We start from the raw sequence: 20,669 nt of genomic DNA, 5'->3' as shown, positions 1-20,669 counted from the left end.
AGTACAGCAGTCCCAATTTCAGTACCTTCTCCATCTCATCTTCCGCATAATCACCACCAAGATTGGGATTCGCTACATCTGTGAGTCATCTCTCTAACCCAATCCACCATTACCATCTGCGAAGCATCTAGAGGGATCCACAGGCCTCCTCCCACACGCAACTTCCAACACTGAGATACCATAACTGAACACATCTGCGCTTGGAGCGGCCTTTCCTATGTGTACCAGCTCCGGTGTAATGTACCCAAGCGTACCCACCATACGAGTTGTTTGTGGGTCTCCCATATGCTCATAAAATCGAGCAAGCCCAAAGTCCCCCAATTTCCCATTAAGTTCAGAATCCAACAAAACATCACTTGATTTGATGTCTCTGTGCACCACCACCTGCTTGTGAGAAATATCAATTAAAAATTTAAATCTCACAATTTTAACTCAAAAAAAAATTGCTCGGCACTTAAATATTAGCTCGGCACATGAAGGTGCTGAGTGCCAGTTTTGGTCAGCACGTGAATGTGCCGAGTGGCAATTTGCTCAGCACCAATAGATGCTAAGTGATAGGCAGCATGTGCTGAGTGAGCTCAGCACAAAGAGGAGCTCGACACTTGAAGAAAAATTGCTTGGCACAAGAAGAGCTCGGCACACACAGGAAATGCTCGGCACCAATGGATGCCGAGTGAGCTCGGCTCCAACTGAGAAAGAGGATGTGAGTGTTCTGTTTCAAACTTAAAATTTATAACTTAAGAAATATTTCAACGTGAATGCTTTCACCATTAAAATCAGAAAGTCAAAAGCTTTAACCTTTCAACCAAACATGTCAAATGCAATGAATAGAAGATGAAGAACAATAGATTAAGTATGTTGCTTGCATTCTATTCAACTGAGATTTAAACTATTACAAAATCTGGGAGCATTCGACTTCAACCAGAAAACCCTAAAATGTTAAAACTTCAAACTTTCAATAAACTTTAAACTTAAAACCTTAAACTTGCAGCTCTAATGACTACATACAATGGTGCCTAGAGCAATCACTGTTTCAACAGGACAAATCCAAACAACAATAAACTTACTGAGTGAATAAGGTAATCATGCGCAACTGCAGGCACAAACTTCTTTCCCTCTTCCTTCTCTGCTCAGCTCTGCAACTTTTCTCTTATCTGCTTGATTTGCAAAACTTTAATGAATGAATGTAGCTCTTTTTTGTCAAATTCCATTTTACCGCTCTTTTCAGAATTTGAAAACCTCACCTACCCGTATTAACTTTTCTGTCTGTTCTGGACGTGCTCAAGGGGCAAACGTCAACGCTGCATTAAGTTTTCCAACACTCCCCCTTTGTCTTGAGACAAACAAAACAAGGATCATAGTTGATCCACATCAACTACACCAAGACACTCCCTTAGGTGTACAAAAGATCCAATGCCTAATGGCTTGGTGAAAATATCTGCTAGCTGCTACTCTGACTTGCAAAAATTCATTTTGATATCCCCATTCTCCACCAACTCTCTGATGAAGTGATATCTGATCTCAATATGCTTGCTTCTCCCATAGAAGACTGGATTCTTAGACAATGCAATTGATGAGATATTGTTACAATAAATTGTGGTTCCATCCTCTTTCCTTTCATTCAAATCTGGCAAGATCCTTCTTAGCCAAATTGCTTGACATGCTGCTGCATTTGTTGTTATGTATTCAGCCTCTGCTGTAGATTGAGCAACAATAGGTTGCTTCTTGGATGCCCATGAGATTGCACCTGATCCCATATGAAACATGTATCCGGAAGTGCTCTTCCTATCATCTAAACTTCCAGCTCAATCACTATCCGTCTAACCAACCAACTTGAAATCATCATTTGCAGTATACAAAATTTCAAATCTCTTGGTACCTTTCACATACCTTAGAATCCTCTTTCCCGCTTGCCAATGGGAATCCTTTGGTGTTTCCATAAATCTAAAAATCAAACTTATTGCATGCATTAGGTCTAGCCAAGTTGTAGTCAAATACATTAAACTTCCAAGCATACTCTTGTATAATGTTGGATCCACTCTCTTGCTAGAGTCTTCCTTGCTCAACTTCAGATCTACTGCTGTTGGTGTGGGGGCTGCCTTACTGTTCTTCATTTTGAATCTCTCCAAGATCTACCCTGCATACTTTTCTTGAGAGATGAAGATGCCATCATGCATTTGTTTTACTTCTATGCCTAGAAAGTATTCCAAGAGACCTAGGTCTATCATTTCAAATTCACTTTTCATGGCCTCTTTGAACTCACCAATTAGAGCCTTATCATTACCAGAAAAAATTAAATTATCTACTTACAAGACAACAATCAAAATATTACCATCTACTACCTTGATGTAAAGAGTAGGCTCACCATTGCTTTTGCTGAAGCCATTTCTCATCAAATATGAGTCAATCCTACTGTACTATGCCCGTGGAGCTTGCTTGAGCTCATAAAGAGCTCTCTTCAATCTATATACTTTATTCTCTTCACCTGCAACTTCATAACCAGGTGGCTGCTCCACATACACTTTTTCTTTCAATACACCATTAAGGAAGGTGGACTTCACATCCATTCAAAATACCTTCCACTTGTGCTGAGCTGCAATTGCTATGATAGTATGCATGGTTTCCATTCTTGCAACTGGGGCATAAGTCTCATCATAATCTCTTCCATACTGTTGTTTGTAGCCCTTGACTACTAGCCTTGCCTTATGCCTATCAATCTTGCCTTCAGCATTGCATTTGGTCTTGTAGACCCATTTCACTCCAATCACATGCTTTTTTGGAGGCAATTCAGTTAGCTCCCATGTCTCATTCCTTTCTATGGCATCTATTACCTAATCCACGACATTACACCATTTCTTCTCCTTAATAGCTTTCTCAAAATATACTGGATCACTATGAAAAAATAATGCAAAATTAACACTCTCATCATAATCTTCATACCTTTCATCTTGGTATATCTCCCTAAGACTCTTAGTCTTTCTTGGTAGCAGGGAGGAGAGTGTGGGATTAGAATCTTCACTGCTATTGCACTATTGACTTGGTCGGTCTTCACTAGTACTCGGCACTCACACTCAGTCATGCCTAGAGGAGCTCGACAATGTCTGAATCTGCTTGCATTTTCTTCTAGCTACTCCTTCTTCTTGCTATTCATCGGCATCTTCTACACTCATAATTGGCACTTTACTTGATGTGCTTAGTGACTCATCAATTGAACCATACCAAGACTAATTTTCAAGAAATTCCACATCTCTTGAAAGCATCATCTTGTTGTTCAATGGGTCATACAATCTGTATGCCTTTGATTCTGGGTTGTACCCTGTGAAAATGCATTTCACACCTTTGTCATCAAGTTTCTACCTTTGCTCTTTAGACACATGTGCATATGCAACACATCCAAACACCCTTAGGTATTCAACTGTCCATCTTATTCATGACCAAGCTTCCATTAGAATTCTGTTATGGACTGCCTTTATAGGACACCTATTAATTAGGTAAACTGCTATTGCCACATCCTCTCCCCAAAATTAAGTTAGGAGACCTTTCTCTTTCATTATGCTCTTTGCCATTTCAACAATGGTCCTATTCTTTTTTCGGCCACTCCATTCTGTTGTGGTGTATAGCTGTCTGTGAGCTCTTTCTTTATGCCATTGTTTCCTGCAAAAAATTACAAAAGAATTGGAGGTATACTCCCCTCCTCTATCGGATCTTAGGACCTTGATATAATGTTTACATTCTCTTTCAGCTTGAGCTTTAAATTCTACAAATTTATCAAATGCTTCAGATTTATTCTTTAAGAAATACACTCATATCCTACGACTAAAATCATCAATAAATATCATGAAATAAATACTCCCCCCAATGGAAGTAACTTGCATAGGACTGACTAGGTCAGTATGCACTAACTCTAATGGATATCTAACCCTCCTAGAATTTTTAAAATTAAAGGGAAGCCTATGTTGCTTACTCAAAATACAAGCCTCACACTTATCACAAGAATTTTTTACATGTGGCAAACTTTCTACCATTCTTTTATTTGATAGAAAATTTAAACCAACATAGCCAAGATGACCATACCTGAGGTGCCATAGCCGTGAGGGGTCTTCAATCACACTCCTTAGAGCTGATTGTGTGTGAGGTGCAGCACAAATTTGAGATGAGAAACATGTCTCTATCCTCAAGGGAAACATTCTGTTCTTTGTCATTTGAACTGCTGCAAGTAGCTTCTTGCTCCCATCCTTTTCTTGAATGACACACATGTCATTTTCCATCAGCACTTTGTATCCATTTTGAATGGGCTGACCAATGTTCATCAAATTGTGCTTTATACCAGGGGCAAAATACACATTTTGTATTTTCGTTTTCTCACCTTTCTTGGTGCGAACCATAATAGATCTTTTTCCCACAACTGGTAGGGTTCCATTGTTACCCATTTTAATTTCAGATTTGAAACTCTTGTCAATGAATGAAAACAAGGTTAATTACCACTCATGTGGTTGCTACATCCACTGTCGAGGTACCAAACCTCAGGGCTTCCTTCTTCACCAACATTACACATGATGAAGGCAGTAGCATTGGGTCCACTTCCCATGTTCACATCAACCACATTTTCTTGTCCTGACTAATCATTCTGCTTGTTCCAGCATTCATTTTCATAATGCCCATATTTATGACAGTAATAGCATTCTACATTAATCTTATTTGAGTTGTAGTTTTTCTTACCTCCTCTTGAAGTATTTTGTGAGCTACTTGCTCCATCTGCTCTTCCTGAGCTTTCTGCTGCAACATTTCTTTGTCCTCCGTTTCCTCGGCCTCTACCTCTGGAGTTTCTGCCTGAGCCATTTCTTCCTCTCCCCCTTCCTCTTGGATTTGACTGAGCCTTGAATGCTTGCTCTTGGGTAGAAGAAGATGTGGATCTATTGATCCTATACTCATGGGTTTGAAGAGAACCCATCAATTCATCCATTGTCAAAGTAGTGAGGTCTTTTGCCTCTTCTATGATCATGACCAAATTGTCATATTTATGAGGTAAACTCCTTAATATCTTTTCCACTATCCTTTGCTCTTGATAGTCTTCTCCATTTGACTTCAGTTGGTTAATCACATTGGAGGTCCTTGAACTGAAGTCTGCAACTGATTCATTTTCTTTCATCTGAAGGTTCTTAAACTCCCTCCTTATATTCTGTAGCTTTACAGTACGGACTTTATCAGTCCCCTTGAAGCTTGTCTCAAATATATCCCATGCTTCCTTTGTATAATTTGTTGCTGCAATCTTTGGGAATACTATCTCTGTCATTGCTGCTTCAATAAGACTTAATGCCTTAGCATCCTTCCTTCTTGACTCTTTCAAATGAGTCTTCTGTGCATTTGTGAGGGCAGCATACTGAGTTGGATCAGTCACATCATTGAATCCATTAACCACAAAGTCCTACAAATCATTTGCAACCATAATGGTTTTCATCTTCTTTGCAAATGTATCATAATTATGTCCATTAAAGGATGGTGGTTACTGCTGTATCTTTCTTGCATCTCCTGCCATGATAAATATCCCAAGAAAACAAATGCCCTAACTCACTGTGGATGTGGGGCCTCAAAGCTCTGATACCATGTGAGAAATATCAATTAAAATTTTAAATCTCACAACTTTAACTCAAAAAAAAATTGCTCAGCACTTAAATATTAGCTCGGCACATGAAGGTGTTGAGTGCCAGTTTTGGTCGGCACGTGAATGTGTCGAGTGACAATTTTCTTGGCACCAATAGATGTCGAGTGACAGGCAGCAGGTGCCGAGTGAGCTCGGCACAAAGAGTAGCTCGGCACTTGAAGAAAAATTGCTCAGCACACACACAGGAAATGCTCGGCACCAATGGATGCTGAGTGAGCTCGGCTCCAACTGAGAAAGAGGATGCTGAGTGTTCTATTTCAAACTTAAAAATTATAACTTAGAAAATATTTCAACATGAATGCTTTCACCATTAAACCCAAAAAGTCAAAAGCTTTAACCTTTCAACCAAACTTGTCAAATGCAATGAATAGAAGATGAAAAAAAAAAAATTAAGTATGCTGCTTGCATTCTATTCAACTGAAATTTAAACTATTACAAACTCTGAGAGCATTCGACTTCAACCAGAAAACCTTAAAATGTTGAAACTTCAAACTTTCAATAAACTTTAAACTTTAAATCTTAAACTTGCAGCTCTAATGGCTGCGTACAATGGTGCTTGGAGCAATCACTGCTTCAACAGGACAAATCCAAACAACAACAAACTTACTGAGTAAACAACGGAAACACATGCAACTGCAGGCACAAACTTCTTTCCCTCTTCCTTCTCTGCCCAGCTCTGCAACTTTTCTCTGATCTGCTTGATCTGCAAAACTCTAATGAATGAATGTAGAAACATTCTTTTTTGTCACACTCCATTTTTTCCCTCTTTTTAGAATTTGAAAACCTCACCTACCCGTATTAACTTTTCTGTCTGTTCTGGACGTCAAGATGGTAGGTGAGCATTTGGCTCAAGGAGCAAACATCAACGCTGCATTAAGTTTTCCAACACTGCTCCCACTCTTCATGAAGATACAACAATCTTGCGCCCACGTCTCTCAGAATTTTGTACCTTTGAGCCCATTTCAAAACGCTCTTTCTTCTTCCCAAAAATCATCTTGTCCAAGCTTCCATTTGGCATGTACTCATACACTATGAATAGCTTTGCTCCCCTCCTGCAATACCCCCTGATTTGGACAAGATTCCGGTGCTGTAAACGCCCGAGACTTGAAATCTCTACAATGAATTCCTTCAAGGCTTTGTTGGTTTCTTTGAAGATGGACTTCACAGCAACTTCGAGGCCGTTGGTAGGGAGATCTCCTTTGTACACCCGACCGAATCCTCCAGAGCCCAAAACTTGTTCGTCTCAGAATCCTCTTGTTGCAATATGTAATTCTTTGTAGTCGAATCTGTGAGGCCAATACTCCTTTTCCCATTCTTCAATAACATCTCTGTACTTATTTCTCTTCTACCGAAAAACCCCTGCAGCAATTAAAAGCAACAACAAGACAAGTACTGCAGCTGTAGTAATTTCCGTTAATGAATCGAGAGGTGGAATCATTGCGATTAATGAGGGAAGGAAGATGAGATGTCCAGCGGCGGTGCCGGACAATTTGTGCTGAAGCTCCAGCTGAGCACACAGTGGTCTTCAACGACTGTTCCTGTCGATGCAGAGAAACCCACATACATTTCTTCTTCGAAGATGTCGGAAAGATTCATGTTTTGGAGAGATAAAAGAGGCTTCTTGGGTCGAAATGAACAAGCTTCTACAATTGTAACATTCAATTGCTGTTGGCTATGATCGTAATCGATCCAAGCCTGAATGTTGTGTCCACTGTTGAGATCTATCTGATGCAACTGTTTGCCAATCCAGTACCCTGCAGGTTCGGACTTTAAAGACTTGATGTCGTTGAGATCAATGCCGACATGATTGTCGTTGATGTCTAGGCAGTCCTCGTTGAGGATTGTGTCGAACTCGACGGCAAAGAGATGATTGGAAGGCTTCCCAATGGTAGAAGTGTTGAACAAGGCGAGGAAGTGAGATGAAGAATCTTCCACTGGAGAGTTGGAGGGTGAGATTACAAAGGCCATCCCGTGCCCGCTGCGTTGAGGATCCGAGCAAGATGGAAGCATGGCAAAAACGAGTGAGAGAATGAGAGTGGTAAGGAGTTAGTAAGAGAGAGATAAGGAGTTTTGTGTGTGTGTGTGTGAGAGAGAGAGAGAGTAGTGGTTAGTCAAAGTGAGGTGTTAGGGGTTACTTAGAGAGAGGTTAAAGATTGTGAGTTAGAGAGACATTAGAAGTTAGTGAGAGAATGAGAGAGTTTAGGAGTTAGTAAGAGAAAGAAATTAGTATTTAGTGAGTGAATGTGTGTGTGTGTGTGTGAGAGAGAGAGAGAGAGGCAAGAGATCGATGGAAATGTCCCTAGAATTGAGTTAAATAATAAAGGACCTTTATTTAATTAATAAAGGTTGGGCTCAATTTAATAAAAAAAAGAAAATAATGCAATTGCCAGCCTATAATTGCAAATTTCTAGATAGTTCTTGTAGGCCTTTATAAGTGGAAGTATGGGCATTGTAATTGATCATGGATTAGATTTGATTGTACTTTTTAAGGCTTCCTATGTAATTTCGAAGGTGAAAGATCCTCCCTATTCTATGGTCACAGTTTTGGTGGTGCAATGCCACTCTATTCTTTTGTTGGAGGTATCACTCAGTTATCACATTGTGCACCAAATTTGCTAATTGTCGTTGTTTGGGGACTACTCTATATTTTCTTGAAACTTGTCTGATGCATTTGTAACCATGAAATTGTTGTTTTATTGGATCTAAAAATGTTATTTGTATTTGGAATTCCATTGTTTGTGGGTGTGCAAATTCATTAATCAATATTAGGCATTTCACATCTATATGGTATATATGTAATATTATTGTTCACTCTCCATACTCTTGGCAACACACCACCATCGTACACCCTCACGTCTCTCCTCTATACATACATCTCACTCCCACCATGCGGCTAACAATCACTATTACCATATGACACTCCCTCCTTACCTCGTATGATAACCTCCATTAATATCATACAACCCACTACCCTCCACCATATGCACATTACTTTCCCATCATATGACCCTCTACTCACCACCCATTCCATACGGTCACCTCGTGCTACTATGGTCAAACACAATCATCGTATGTTGATCAAATGCCCTATTGTATAGCCTATTTCCCATCTAGTGTGTAGACGGTCATTTTCCATTTCCACTATGTACACCTCCCTTTGTACCAACTCCATCATATGGACAACACCACCACCACATTTGGTTTTAACTCTGAGCAGATTTAGGACATTATAGTGGCATCAGAGTTGGTGATCTTACTAGCCTATTAGGTTTTGAGATTGAATCATGATACCAAGTGATGGTTTGGATGATGCACTAAGAGAGGTATAAAATCAAGAAAATCTCTAGGAGGAGGCGAAAGAAACACTCAAACTCTTGATGGGCACAAGGCAATTAATGATGACTTTTAGTCCTAGGGCACAACGTCAAGAATTGCAAACACTCACCTTGGCTAAGTCTCATAAGAAAATCAAGCAAGATTGAGTGATTGATGGATAGGAGGACATATCTCTAAAGGATTATATACAGTCATGAATGAAGTATCTATCATCTTAGCAAAATAAACTCTTCCGCAATGGTCTGAAGTGATAGATTGATAAGTGGCTATGGGATGAAGTCATGTAGACATTAGAGTATATGGAACAAGACCAATAAGGTTGATGATGGAGAAATAGTTGAGATCATGGAACAAGAAAAAATAGTAGATCTAAAATAGGATGACAACTGAGCCAATGTCAAAGTGGATCCACGTAATACTTCCAGTGTGTGGAAGGAGAGCAAGGCCATAAATCTTCAAGAGAATATGGTTAACGATATGGAGTTCCATGAATGGAATTAAAAACCTAAAAGTGGATGTGTTACCAAAACTAATGTGTAGGAATAATTTCTACCATTGATTCATTCTAGAGTCTATCCTTTGATAGTAATAACTACAATCTTTGCATGTGAGGGACTTCTTGGCTAGATAAATAGGGTTTTCTATGCTACGAGATACCAAAAGAGGTTGTTAGTGCTTATGTCACTGATGTATTTTATAATTGGAATCTTTGTGATCCCAGTGACTCCAAACTTGAGGATGATTATATCAAAGTAGTGTAGTAGAAGTTTAATGACAATGCACTGTAACAAAAGATTGATGCCAATTCACTCATTCCATCAGCGCAGTTTGTGTAGAACCCTAGAGTTAATCGTCTTTTCTTTAATCACAAATTGCTTGAGGGAAAGATCTCTTTGGGTGGCAAGGATTTTGATATCCCCAATTTTAGTGTAATAATTAATTAATTAATTGGTCCTTGGAATTAAATAAAATAATAAATGATGTGGCCCAAACCCTTCACAACAATAACTCAAAAAATTACATAACATAGAAGTTTTAAAATGCTAGATTCTTCATTGAACTTTTCCAACTCCTAATTTGCTTCTGCAATGAAAGAGGATAACTACTTATTACAATTTTGAAAATTACCATATTTGGCAGATTTTTAGGACAAAACAAATTTTTTCCATTTTTGGTCATTTTCAAAACCCATCCTACGAATCTCAATTTTTTCCAAGAAAAGCCCCCAACTAAGGCAAGATGAATTGCCAATTAATCTATGAAGTAAAGAATATCATTTTGGATTTATTACAAAAATAACTTTCTAAAAAATTGGAAAAAAAACACAAAAATCCAATTTCGAAGGCCAAAATGATATTTCAAGCTCCTTTTTTTTTTTTTTTTGAATTGGCCACCAATCGAGATAAGATTATCAAGAATCCAAATAACTCCTCCTCAAACAACTACCTGTAAAATTTCAGCCAAAACCCATATCCGAGTCAAAAGTTATGACTCTCAAAAATTGATGCATTAGGACCTTTAATTAATTAAGAAATGTGGGCCCGAATTTAATAAAGAAAATAAAATAATGAAATTTTTGACATAACCTTGTCAATTTCTAAATACTTCTTGAAGGCCTTTGTAAGTAGAATTTTGGGCTTCGTAATGGATCATGGATTAGATTTGATTTCTCTTTGTATTTTTAAAGGCTTCGTGTGCAGTTTCAGAGGTGAAAGAACCACACTATTATGTCATTGGAGGTATCACTCAAATATTTCACTATGGGCCAGATTTTCTAATCATCATCATTTTTCGACTTCTCTATATCTGATTGGATCTTGTCTGATGCTTTTGTAACCATGAAGTGTGTTCATTATTGGATTTGCAAATATTATTTGTATTTGGAATTTCATTATCTATGGGTGTGTGAATTCATTAATCAATATTAGGCATTTTACATCTATGGTATATATGCAATATTACTATTTTCTCTCCATACCCTTGGAAACACACCACCATCATAGACCCTTACATCTCTCTTCCATGTAAACATCTCATTCCCATCGACATGCAACTAACAATCTTTGTTATTGTATGACACTCAATTTTCACCTCGTATGACAGCCTTCATCCATACCATATAACCCACTACCCTTCACCATCTACACATTACTTTCCCACTTTATGACCCTCCACTCACCACCCATTCTATATGGTCACCCCTTGCTACCATATGGTAAAACACAATGATTGCACATTGATTGAATGCCCTACTATACAACTTTTTTCCTTCCACCATGTTGAATGTCATTTTCCATTTCCACTATGTACAACTCCTACTATACCCACTCCATTGCACAGTCAACACCATCACTAGATTATATTTTGGCTTTTAGCTAATTCAAAATATTACAGAACTAGAATCTTCATATAATTGTAGATGATGGTCTAGGCAATGAAAGGGCACCCAATATGCTCTATATGATGTAAAACTTCCTCAAAAATAGTAACATATATATGAGTCCATAGAATATTATATTATTGTTCAACCATTTATTCTTTTTTCAAAGTTACTTGGCTTATAAACATGTCAAAGGAGATAAGGCAATAGATCTTTCTCAAGATAGTGATTCTTTATCCCTTCTTTCTAAGCTAGATAGTTCTATGAGATTTATCTTGACAAAAGAAGGATGAAAATAATTACTAGAAGATATGTTGAATCCCCTTAAAAATGAAACTTTATCTCAATTCATGAATACACAAAATTTACTAAATTAAAACCCTTAAGATAATGAGTAGCCTATTATTTGTAAGTTGTAATCTTCAATACCTACAAAAGAAATTTTATTCTTCTTTTTAGAAGTCATAAGGTCTGATACCATGCAAAACCGCATGCTCTAATACCATCTAAAAAAATCTTGCAAATCATAATTGATCTAGCTATAAAAGAGAGAACAAAGTTGTATATTCAAGAAGAATAATTTAGAATAAAATAAGAATAATTTAGGAAGACAATGATCTCCAAGAATAAGAATAACCTTTTTTAATCTACAATCTTCCTATGACTTGCTATGGATAGCATTGTCTTGGAACACAATGATCTTTTGATGTTAGCAACCATTAATTCTTACAAGCCAAATCTTCACTTTTCTGAACATTTTTTTTCATTAATCTTGAAGTTATATGAAAACCCTTATTCCTCTTGTTATACTACCTTTAACTTTGATTATTTAATATTATTTTTATGTTGATGATGTGAATTATTTCTTTGTATCTACATTATAATTTGACCTTTAAGTAACCATATTTGAATCCCCTTTGCACAATTTTCATTGATATGTTCTTTCTTTCTCTTTCTAATGAAATGGCTAGTATAAATTTTGTTATATAAAATTTTAGCATGGCACTTCAATGTGATTCCAAATTAGTGATCAAAATGTCAAATTAAATAGATAGTTATTGAATATATTTAAAATATATTGACATTTTATAGATAGTAGGCACAAATCATACATAAATAAAAGGTATATCTAAATTCTATAGATTATATTATTATTATGTTCTTTACTTTCTCACATAACCAAGACTGAAAATTGTCCACTAGTAGTCATCATGATTTAATAAGCATTAAAATCAATAATTTATCTATATACTTCTTGACTTTTTAAATAAATAGGTTGGAAAGATATTATTGTTTATGATTGTGATATGATCATCTTTTTAAAAATAGATATTTGAACAAAAATAACTAAAATATGTGTACTAATACAGTTACTATTGTTTAATTAACTAGTATTAATATATGTCATAAGAAATTAAAATATTCAACATAACATTATATTTTTTTAAATAAAGACTTTATATGACTTGAAAAATGGCCCCACATTTTTCCCTCTTACATTTCAATATATTGTAAAAATAATTTAAATTTTAAATTTGAATTTTTTTTTTAAAATGATACTATCCAATAAATATCTATCAAATATACTATTCTAATAGTCTTTATAAAATAAATATAATATGGAAGATTTTCGATTTGTATTTATGAATATCAATTATTATTTTTAAATCTTTTATATTCTATCAAATCTTATAATAGAATAAAGAGTGTAATACATGAAATATTAATACAATCAACAACAAAAATTTATGTAATCATCCAATTACATTAACAATAAAGATGTTCATCACCAGATGGTCATATTGTTTAGGTGCCTATAAAATAACAATGTACATAAGGCAGAGCAAATTAAGAATCAAAATTTGTCTTCTACATTTGAAAACAATAAAAATGCTCACAAAATCAAGAGTTGGCATGAAACCTTGACATAGCCTATTGAGACTCTTAAATTATCACACCTCATAAGACTTGAAAGTTGATGCATAAGATACTCATGCACTTGGATATGACCCACTACTCTCTCCACTCATCTCATAGAGATATAAAGCAGAAAGAGAAACTTCACATTACATTACCTGCAACACTTGTCTAATAGAACTTATCTCCTCTAAAAGAGGATTGCAACACACCAGCCCCAATTTTGGCATCTTCTCCATCTCATCTTCAACAAAATCACCATCAAGATTAGGATATGCTACATCCTCAAGCCTAAATTTTGTATGCAACTTACTTACCCACTCCACCATTACTACTTATGAAGCATCGAGAGAAGGATCCACGACTAGCCTCCCACGGGAAATCTCCAACATCAATATACAAAAACTGAACACATCTATGCTTGGATCAACCCTTCCTATATTTGTTACCTTGGGATTTGAACAACTTTTCTGTTCATTTGTATCTAATGTTTCTAGTTCAACATTATCTAATTTTTTATCATCAAATATGGTTTTTGTTCTTTGAAAGAAAGTATCTTAAAAATCTTTTTCATTTCTATTATTCAACAAAGAACTTTCATCGAATACTACATTTATAGCTTCAATAAAAAAATTAGCCCTATATCAAGTAGCATTTGAAAGCTTTGCTATCTGGAGAATATCCTTAGAAGATACCTTCATCAGATCTTGAATTGAAACTCTCTAAAGAATCATTATCATTTCTGATAAAACATTTTCTACCAATTTTTTTGAAGTTCTTGAATTTTTTTTGTTTTACCATTTTATAATTTGTAAGGAGTATAAGTAGTCATTACTCTAATTTGAGCCCTATTTAAAATACATAAATTTTTATGAACAACTTCTTTCTAGAATTTATCTAGTATTTTTGCTTCATTTAGCATTGTTCTAGCCATTTCGTTGACAATTATGTTTTTCCTATGCACAACACCATTCTATTGTGGTGTACAAGCAGTTGAGTATTGTCTTTTGATACCATTTCTCTCTGGTCTGATCTTAGATAATTTAACTATAGATTAGTTTCCCTCTCTACCATTTTTATGAACATTTTGAAGCATTCAAATGCTTCAAATTTCTATTTTAAGAAAGCTACCCAAACCATTCTTGAGTAATCATCTGTACAAATAGCATGAAGTATTTTTTACCATTCAAGGATGGAGTTTTGGTTGGACCACACATATCAGTATGCACAAGCTCTAATGGTCTATTGGATAAGTATTCTTTTGTTTTGAAAGATATTCATGTTTTTTTTCCTTTTATACACTCTTCACAAACATTAGTTGGTTTTCTAATTAGAGTTAAACCTCTAACCTTTTTGTTAGATTGCTAATACTAGCAAAGATTAAATCAAAATTTAGATGTCTCAATCTTTATGCCATAACCAGTTTTCTTCAACTTGACCCACAAGATAAGTATTAATCAATGATGACTCTAGGATTGTAGAATCGATCATATTATAAATATTTCTTTCTTTCCTTAAACTACTAGCAATGATTTTATTCTTTTCATTTTTAATTGAATATCCTTAGCATTGAATGAAATTGAATATATGCTATCACAAACTTGACTTACACTTAGAAGGTTATGTTTTAGGCCTTCTACATAATACATATAATGGATGGGTGTGTCTTTACTAAGGATTATTGAACCATGACCTATGATGTAGGCACTTGAATTATCCCCAAATCAAAAAAACCCTCCATCAAAATCTTCTAGGGTTTTGAACTTTCTTTTACATTTAATGATATGGTGTGAACATCCATTATCCAAAACCCAAGTTGCAACTTTATGGGTAAGTAGGGTTGTTTCTACAATTAGAGACTCTTCAATATTCTTGACAATAGGTTTCTATACTTTTTTAACTTTCAAATTCAATTTATACTGATTAGCAAAGTGCCCATAATGAAGATATTTGAAAAATCTAATTATTTTCATTAAATCATATCTGCCCAACTTACATTGATATGCCATATGACCGAAAAGATTGCAATTGTAACAAAGAATTTTCTTGAAGGACTTTCCTTTTCCAATTGTTTTGTCATTTAAATAAGATTGATTAATCTGCTTTTGTAATGAAATCAACTTCTTTTCTTTTTCATCAAGTAACAATTTTTGATTCTCAATTAGCTAATTCACTCTTTATAATTTAGCTTGCAAAGTTTTAGTTTCCTTTTCATGACTTGAGATTAATTTCTTTTATATCTTTAGTTCTTGCAAAGAATGTAGAAGATCTACTTCAAGATCAACATCTACATCTGAAATAGATGGAGATTCTGAATTACTAGATTTTGATTTTGAAACATTTACTATTTCAGCCATGAATAACACTTCTCCTTCCTCTTCTGAAACATTTTATTCATCATTTGAGTCTTCTTTTGAATAGAGGCCTTTTTTATTAAAATTCTTGAATCTTTTATTTTGACTCCGGGGTTTCTTTTCGAAAAACTTTTCCGATATTTCATCATTTTCATCTTGATCAAAATAGGGACACTTTGCAGCAAAATGTCCTTATTGTCCACAGCTAAAACATTTTGGTTTTTCATGATATTTCTTTTTCATTTTCCTAACTAGTAATTCTTCAAGAGCACCTGTTATCTCTTAGTCACTTTCATCTTGTTTTTCAGCCTTGAAGGTCATTTCTTTTGATGTGGAATCAACATTGTTGTTGATTCTCATTTCATATGGAGTTAAAGTTCCTTGTAATTGATTTAGAGTATTTTTAGAAAAGTTTTTCTTCTCTTCCAAAGTACAGATTTTTGTTTCAAATTGAGGTAGAATAGACCTTATGACTTTTGAAACTATGTCATGTTCTTCAATATGTTCTCCTAAACCTCTTCTTCATTTAACTACTTCATCAACTCTAAAAAAAATACATTGCTACACTTTCATCTTCATTCATCTTTAGATTGTCAAACTTTGTTTTAGGGTTATTAATTTTGACTCTTTGACCTTTTCATCAACTTGATAAATGGATTATAATTTAACCCATATGTCATTAGCATTATCAAATACATCCTTGGTGAGACCATATAGAAAAGCATATCTAACCTTTTTATCCAATCCATATTTAAGCTTATGATTTGGTCAATGGGTATAACTTTTGGAATAGTGTATTTTGAAATGATGACATCCCACATTCTGACATCTAAAGAATGTATGAAGGCCTCCATCATGACCTTCCAAAAAGGATAATCACTGCTGTGAAATAATGAAGCTTGATTAAGAGAGACACCTTCAGCCTATGCCATTTGTACTTCCAAATGTCACTAGATAATCCCTATAGGAAAATCTAAGAAGGAACCCTATGCTTTGATACCACTATACTTCCAAATGTCTCTAGATAATCCCTATAGGAAAACCTAAGAAGGAACCTTATGCTTTACTTGTTGGAAGTAGCAGCTATTCTGAGAAGGGGGTGAATCAGAATAAATGTTTCTTAACAAGTTTTAATAGATTTATTTATCTCATTCACATTTAAACATTGAACCAATTGAATGTATAAACTGATCATAAATAAAAGCGCAAGATATCAATGCAAATTAAACAACTCACAGAAAGACACAAGATTTTGCGTTGAGTCGAAAATCCTCAAAATCTTACACTTTCTTCATAGAGTGAAAAACCACTCCGATGGAACCTGTTATCTGTATTCAACAACTCATTTTTACATCTGCAGCAACAACTGCTTAGGGCTGCAACCCTCTTTCTTCCTCGCAATATTATTTTCCAGTATTACATATACATGTACACAAGTACTTTTGTAAATCTGTACTCATGTGTAAATATATATAATCGTATAAATTTTCTTTTAATACAATTTTATGTTCTGTATATGAGAAAGTATGGATATTCTCTTTTAATTTACTGCAACTCCACACTTTTTTATGCATAAACATACTCCCTTATATAGGAATACATTAAGAATATCTCTTTCACTACTTTCATATCAGTTACGATAACTGTAACTAATTTATGTAAGTCCAACCAAGAAACTAAAAAATTGTTTATACAATAAACCCTGAGAGTAGGATTAATAGTTTGAATCAATTCGTTACAAACTGAATAGTCTCCATAATTGAACACATATCGTTGTGTTGCAAAATATACCACAGTATTTGAAAAACAAACTATCAAAGAAGCATGTCTTTCGATCTGAATTGAATTGTTTAAGCTTTCAAAAACTTCTCCATTTGGGTAAAGAAATGGTTTCATTTTAACCGAAAACAAACTGACTTTTGAACAACTATTTCACAGACCCACGTGAATATAGAGAGAAAGCATTGTTGTAAGATCTGCAAACTTCCAAATCAAATGGAATGTTCATGAGAGTAAAACTGAATGATGCCATTAATAACCAATCAAACAGTTATAATATTTTGATCCTTAATTTCTTTAAAGAACAAAAAAGGAGAGAGCTGTGACATTGTGATAAAACTTCCTCTTTTAACAAAAGAAATGGATAAATCTGCATCGAATGCCAATGCTCTCTTCATAGGTGAAGCATTGAAACTAAGTCTTTGTCTTTGCCTTTGTCTGCTAAGTCTTTCAAAATTAATGATTCAAATAGGAGAATTTCATGCAAAATGACAATGGCTACCTCCAACTCTTGATGTCATATCTTCACTTCGGAAGACGGCAACAACCGTTTTGCTCAAGAAACAAACAAAACTATTAGCATATGTGAGCATTAACAAAACCACGATAATTACTGATTTTCTTGTGAATCTTTATACTTCTTATTACCTCTCAACCACTACATGGGATGCTGCAAAAACACTACCAGATGATTCGTCTAAAGAAGGAAGATTTACAATATATCATAAACCAGCAATCTCATTCCTGAAGAAGAACTTCAAAAAAAATTAATTTGTATAATGTTATTCATGGCAGTGGTTGTAGGGTTTGGCGAGGAACAAACTAAACATTGCTTTTAAACCTTTTTCAATGATGTCCTTAACCAAAGTTTAAGCGTTTGAAATCTATAATACGCCTGTGCCAAGTGGCATAATAATATCCATGTAAGAGCATTTACTTTACTCACAGTTCAAACCCAACATTATGATAAGGTAAACATTTATTAACATGAGTTTCCACCACTTCACCATTGTCTAAGTTGATATCTAAATGCAAAGAGTTGAATTGACTTTTCAACATGGTATTGCCACCTATTCACTATTCGCATCAAGGACAATACACAACTAACAAGGAAGAGAATAAAGGTGAGATAAATCAAAGATCAAGCGAGGACCCATTTGTGCCGAAGCTCCAAGCAAGTACACAATGGTCTTCAACATCGGTTGAACTGGTTGCAGAGAAAACCACATACATTTCTTTCTCAAAATGTCTGAAAGGTTTATTTTGACAGATAAAAGAGGCTTCTTGGGTCGAAATGAACCAGCTTCTACCATTGTAACATTTAATTGTTGTTGGGAATCTTCGTAGTCAATCCAAGCTTGATAATTTTGCCCACTCTTGAGATTTAGTTGATGGAAATAGTCATCAATCTAGTATCCTACAGGCTCAGACTTTATAGACCTAATATCATTGAACAATGGGCTTTTTTGGATATCAAACTCCATGGGAAATACATGATTTGATTGGTTGCCAGTGGTTGAGCAAACCAAATACTGAAGGCAGTGAAGCTTTCACCATTGTTTTGCTGGGAGTTACGATGAAGGTTGTCCCTGCCCGCAGTGTGATGGATCAGATGTATATGGGAGTATTGTGAATACGAAGGTTGTGTTGAATGATGAGCATCCATTTTTTGAGCTGGGATCTTTCTTTCTGAAAGGCTGAGGATACAAAGTGCAACCAAATATGTGTTGGAATTTATTTGTGAGGCAGATTGCATCGGAGAGGATTGAAGTTTCTCCAATCGGATAAAGGGTGGTGGCATTGAATTTGTTGAAGAGAAAACTTGCTTGGGCTTGTGCTTGAAGAAATAGATGCAGCAGTGTAAGAATCACTAGGATACACAAGGGAATTGAAGTTTTTTCATCTCCTACTTCCACTCCTAGATCATCACCTACTTCTCCCATTATATCTCAAGATCAATAAAGGCATTCATTAATCTTGACAAACCTTCATGCACCTTTCCATCTAACTTACACTACAACATTTGGGGTCAAATTACGATGGCTGTGTAATTTGTGGTGACTTTCATGTTGTTCTTTTTGCAATTCTCCCTAATGCCATCACAATACTGACATTGGAGTCGCAACTATGACTCACCCGCAAGCATAAACAAAAAGAAAAGAAAACACAACATAAATCATTTTCCATTTGTTTTGATTGTCGAGATCTGAGTGCGAAAGAGGTGGAGAGCTCTGAACAAGGGTGGAGAGTTGTGAACATTGTCGTGCCCTTGCGATTGGTGCATTTGGTTGTTGTACCCTCATGATCTCTGCATTTCATTATCGTGCCCTTGCTCTGTGATTTCATTTTTGTGGTGTACCCTTGCTCTGCAATTTTATTACCATGTGATGCCCTTATGATTTACATGCCCTAGCTCTGTGATTTTCTTCAAGGTCGAGAAGAGGTAAATATGTAAATGTTTTTTTCTTTTCCTTTTAAACATGTATGTCTTTGTATTTCCTTTTAAACATGTATCTATTTATACAGTCAGAGAGATCTCTTTTAAGGTGCTTATTACATATTATCTCACAACAGAAAAAATGATCTAGCTGCATACATATTCTAGAATCTAAATAATAAAACAATAAAACTCATTGAAATGTGCTAAGTGACTTCCTGCACAAAAATAATCTAGAACACAAAAAATGGGTAGAGTTCACAATTTTTTTTACAAAAACATATCATAGAAGATATTTTTAGAAAGAAACAAGTCATAATCTAGTTAAATTGGTCTAGTTGTTGATTAGTTGGGTTGATTACAAATTCCTATAGAACTATTGTCAGATTAGGTAAAATAAAATGAACAATCAACTTTACCAAAAATCATGTAGCTGCATACATATTCCAAAATCTAAATAATAAAACAATAAAACTTAGTCAACCCATGCTAAGTGACTTACCTCAAGATCTTGCACAAAAATAATGCAGACCACAAAAAATGGGCAGAGTTTGCAAGAAATTTTACAAAAACATATCATAGCAGATATTTTTAGAAAGAAACAAGGCACAACCCAGTTCAATTGGTCTATTTACTGATTAGCTAGGTTGATTACAAATTCCTATAGAACTATCATCAAATTAGGTATAATAAAATGAACAATTAGCTTTACCAAAAATAATCTAGTTTCATACATATTCTAGAATCCAAATAATAAAACAACAAAACTCACTCAACCCATGCTAAATGACTTACCTCAAGATC

At 35.0% G+C, this 20,669-nt stretch overlaps 1 pseudogene; it reads right to left on the bottom strand.

Annotated features, from left to right (window-relative positions):
• Positions 1-7,105: 7,105 nt before the first annotated feature.
• LOC149549729 (L-type lectin-domain containing receptor kinase IV.1 pseudogene) lies at positions 7,106-7,672 on the bottom strand (annotated as a pseudogene).
• Positions 7,673-20,669: the final 12,997 nt, after the last annotated feature.

This window comes from Cupressus sempervirens, chromosome 7, assembly GCF_028749045.1.
Source record: "Cupressus sempervirens isolate cs-2001-9-10 chromosome 7, ASM2874904v1, whole genome shotgun sequence".
In the NCBI taxonomy this organism is placed as follows: Eukaryota; Viridiplantae; Streptophyta; class Pinopsida; order Cupressales; family Cupressaceae; genus Cupressus; species Cupressus sempervirens.
Note: the sequence above shows the minus strand (reverse complement) of the source record. Positions and strands in the feature narration are given on the sequence as shown.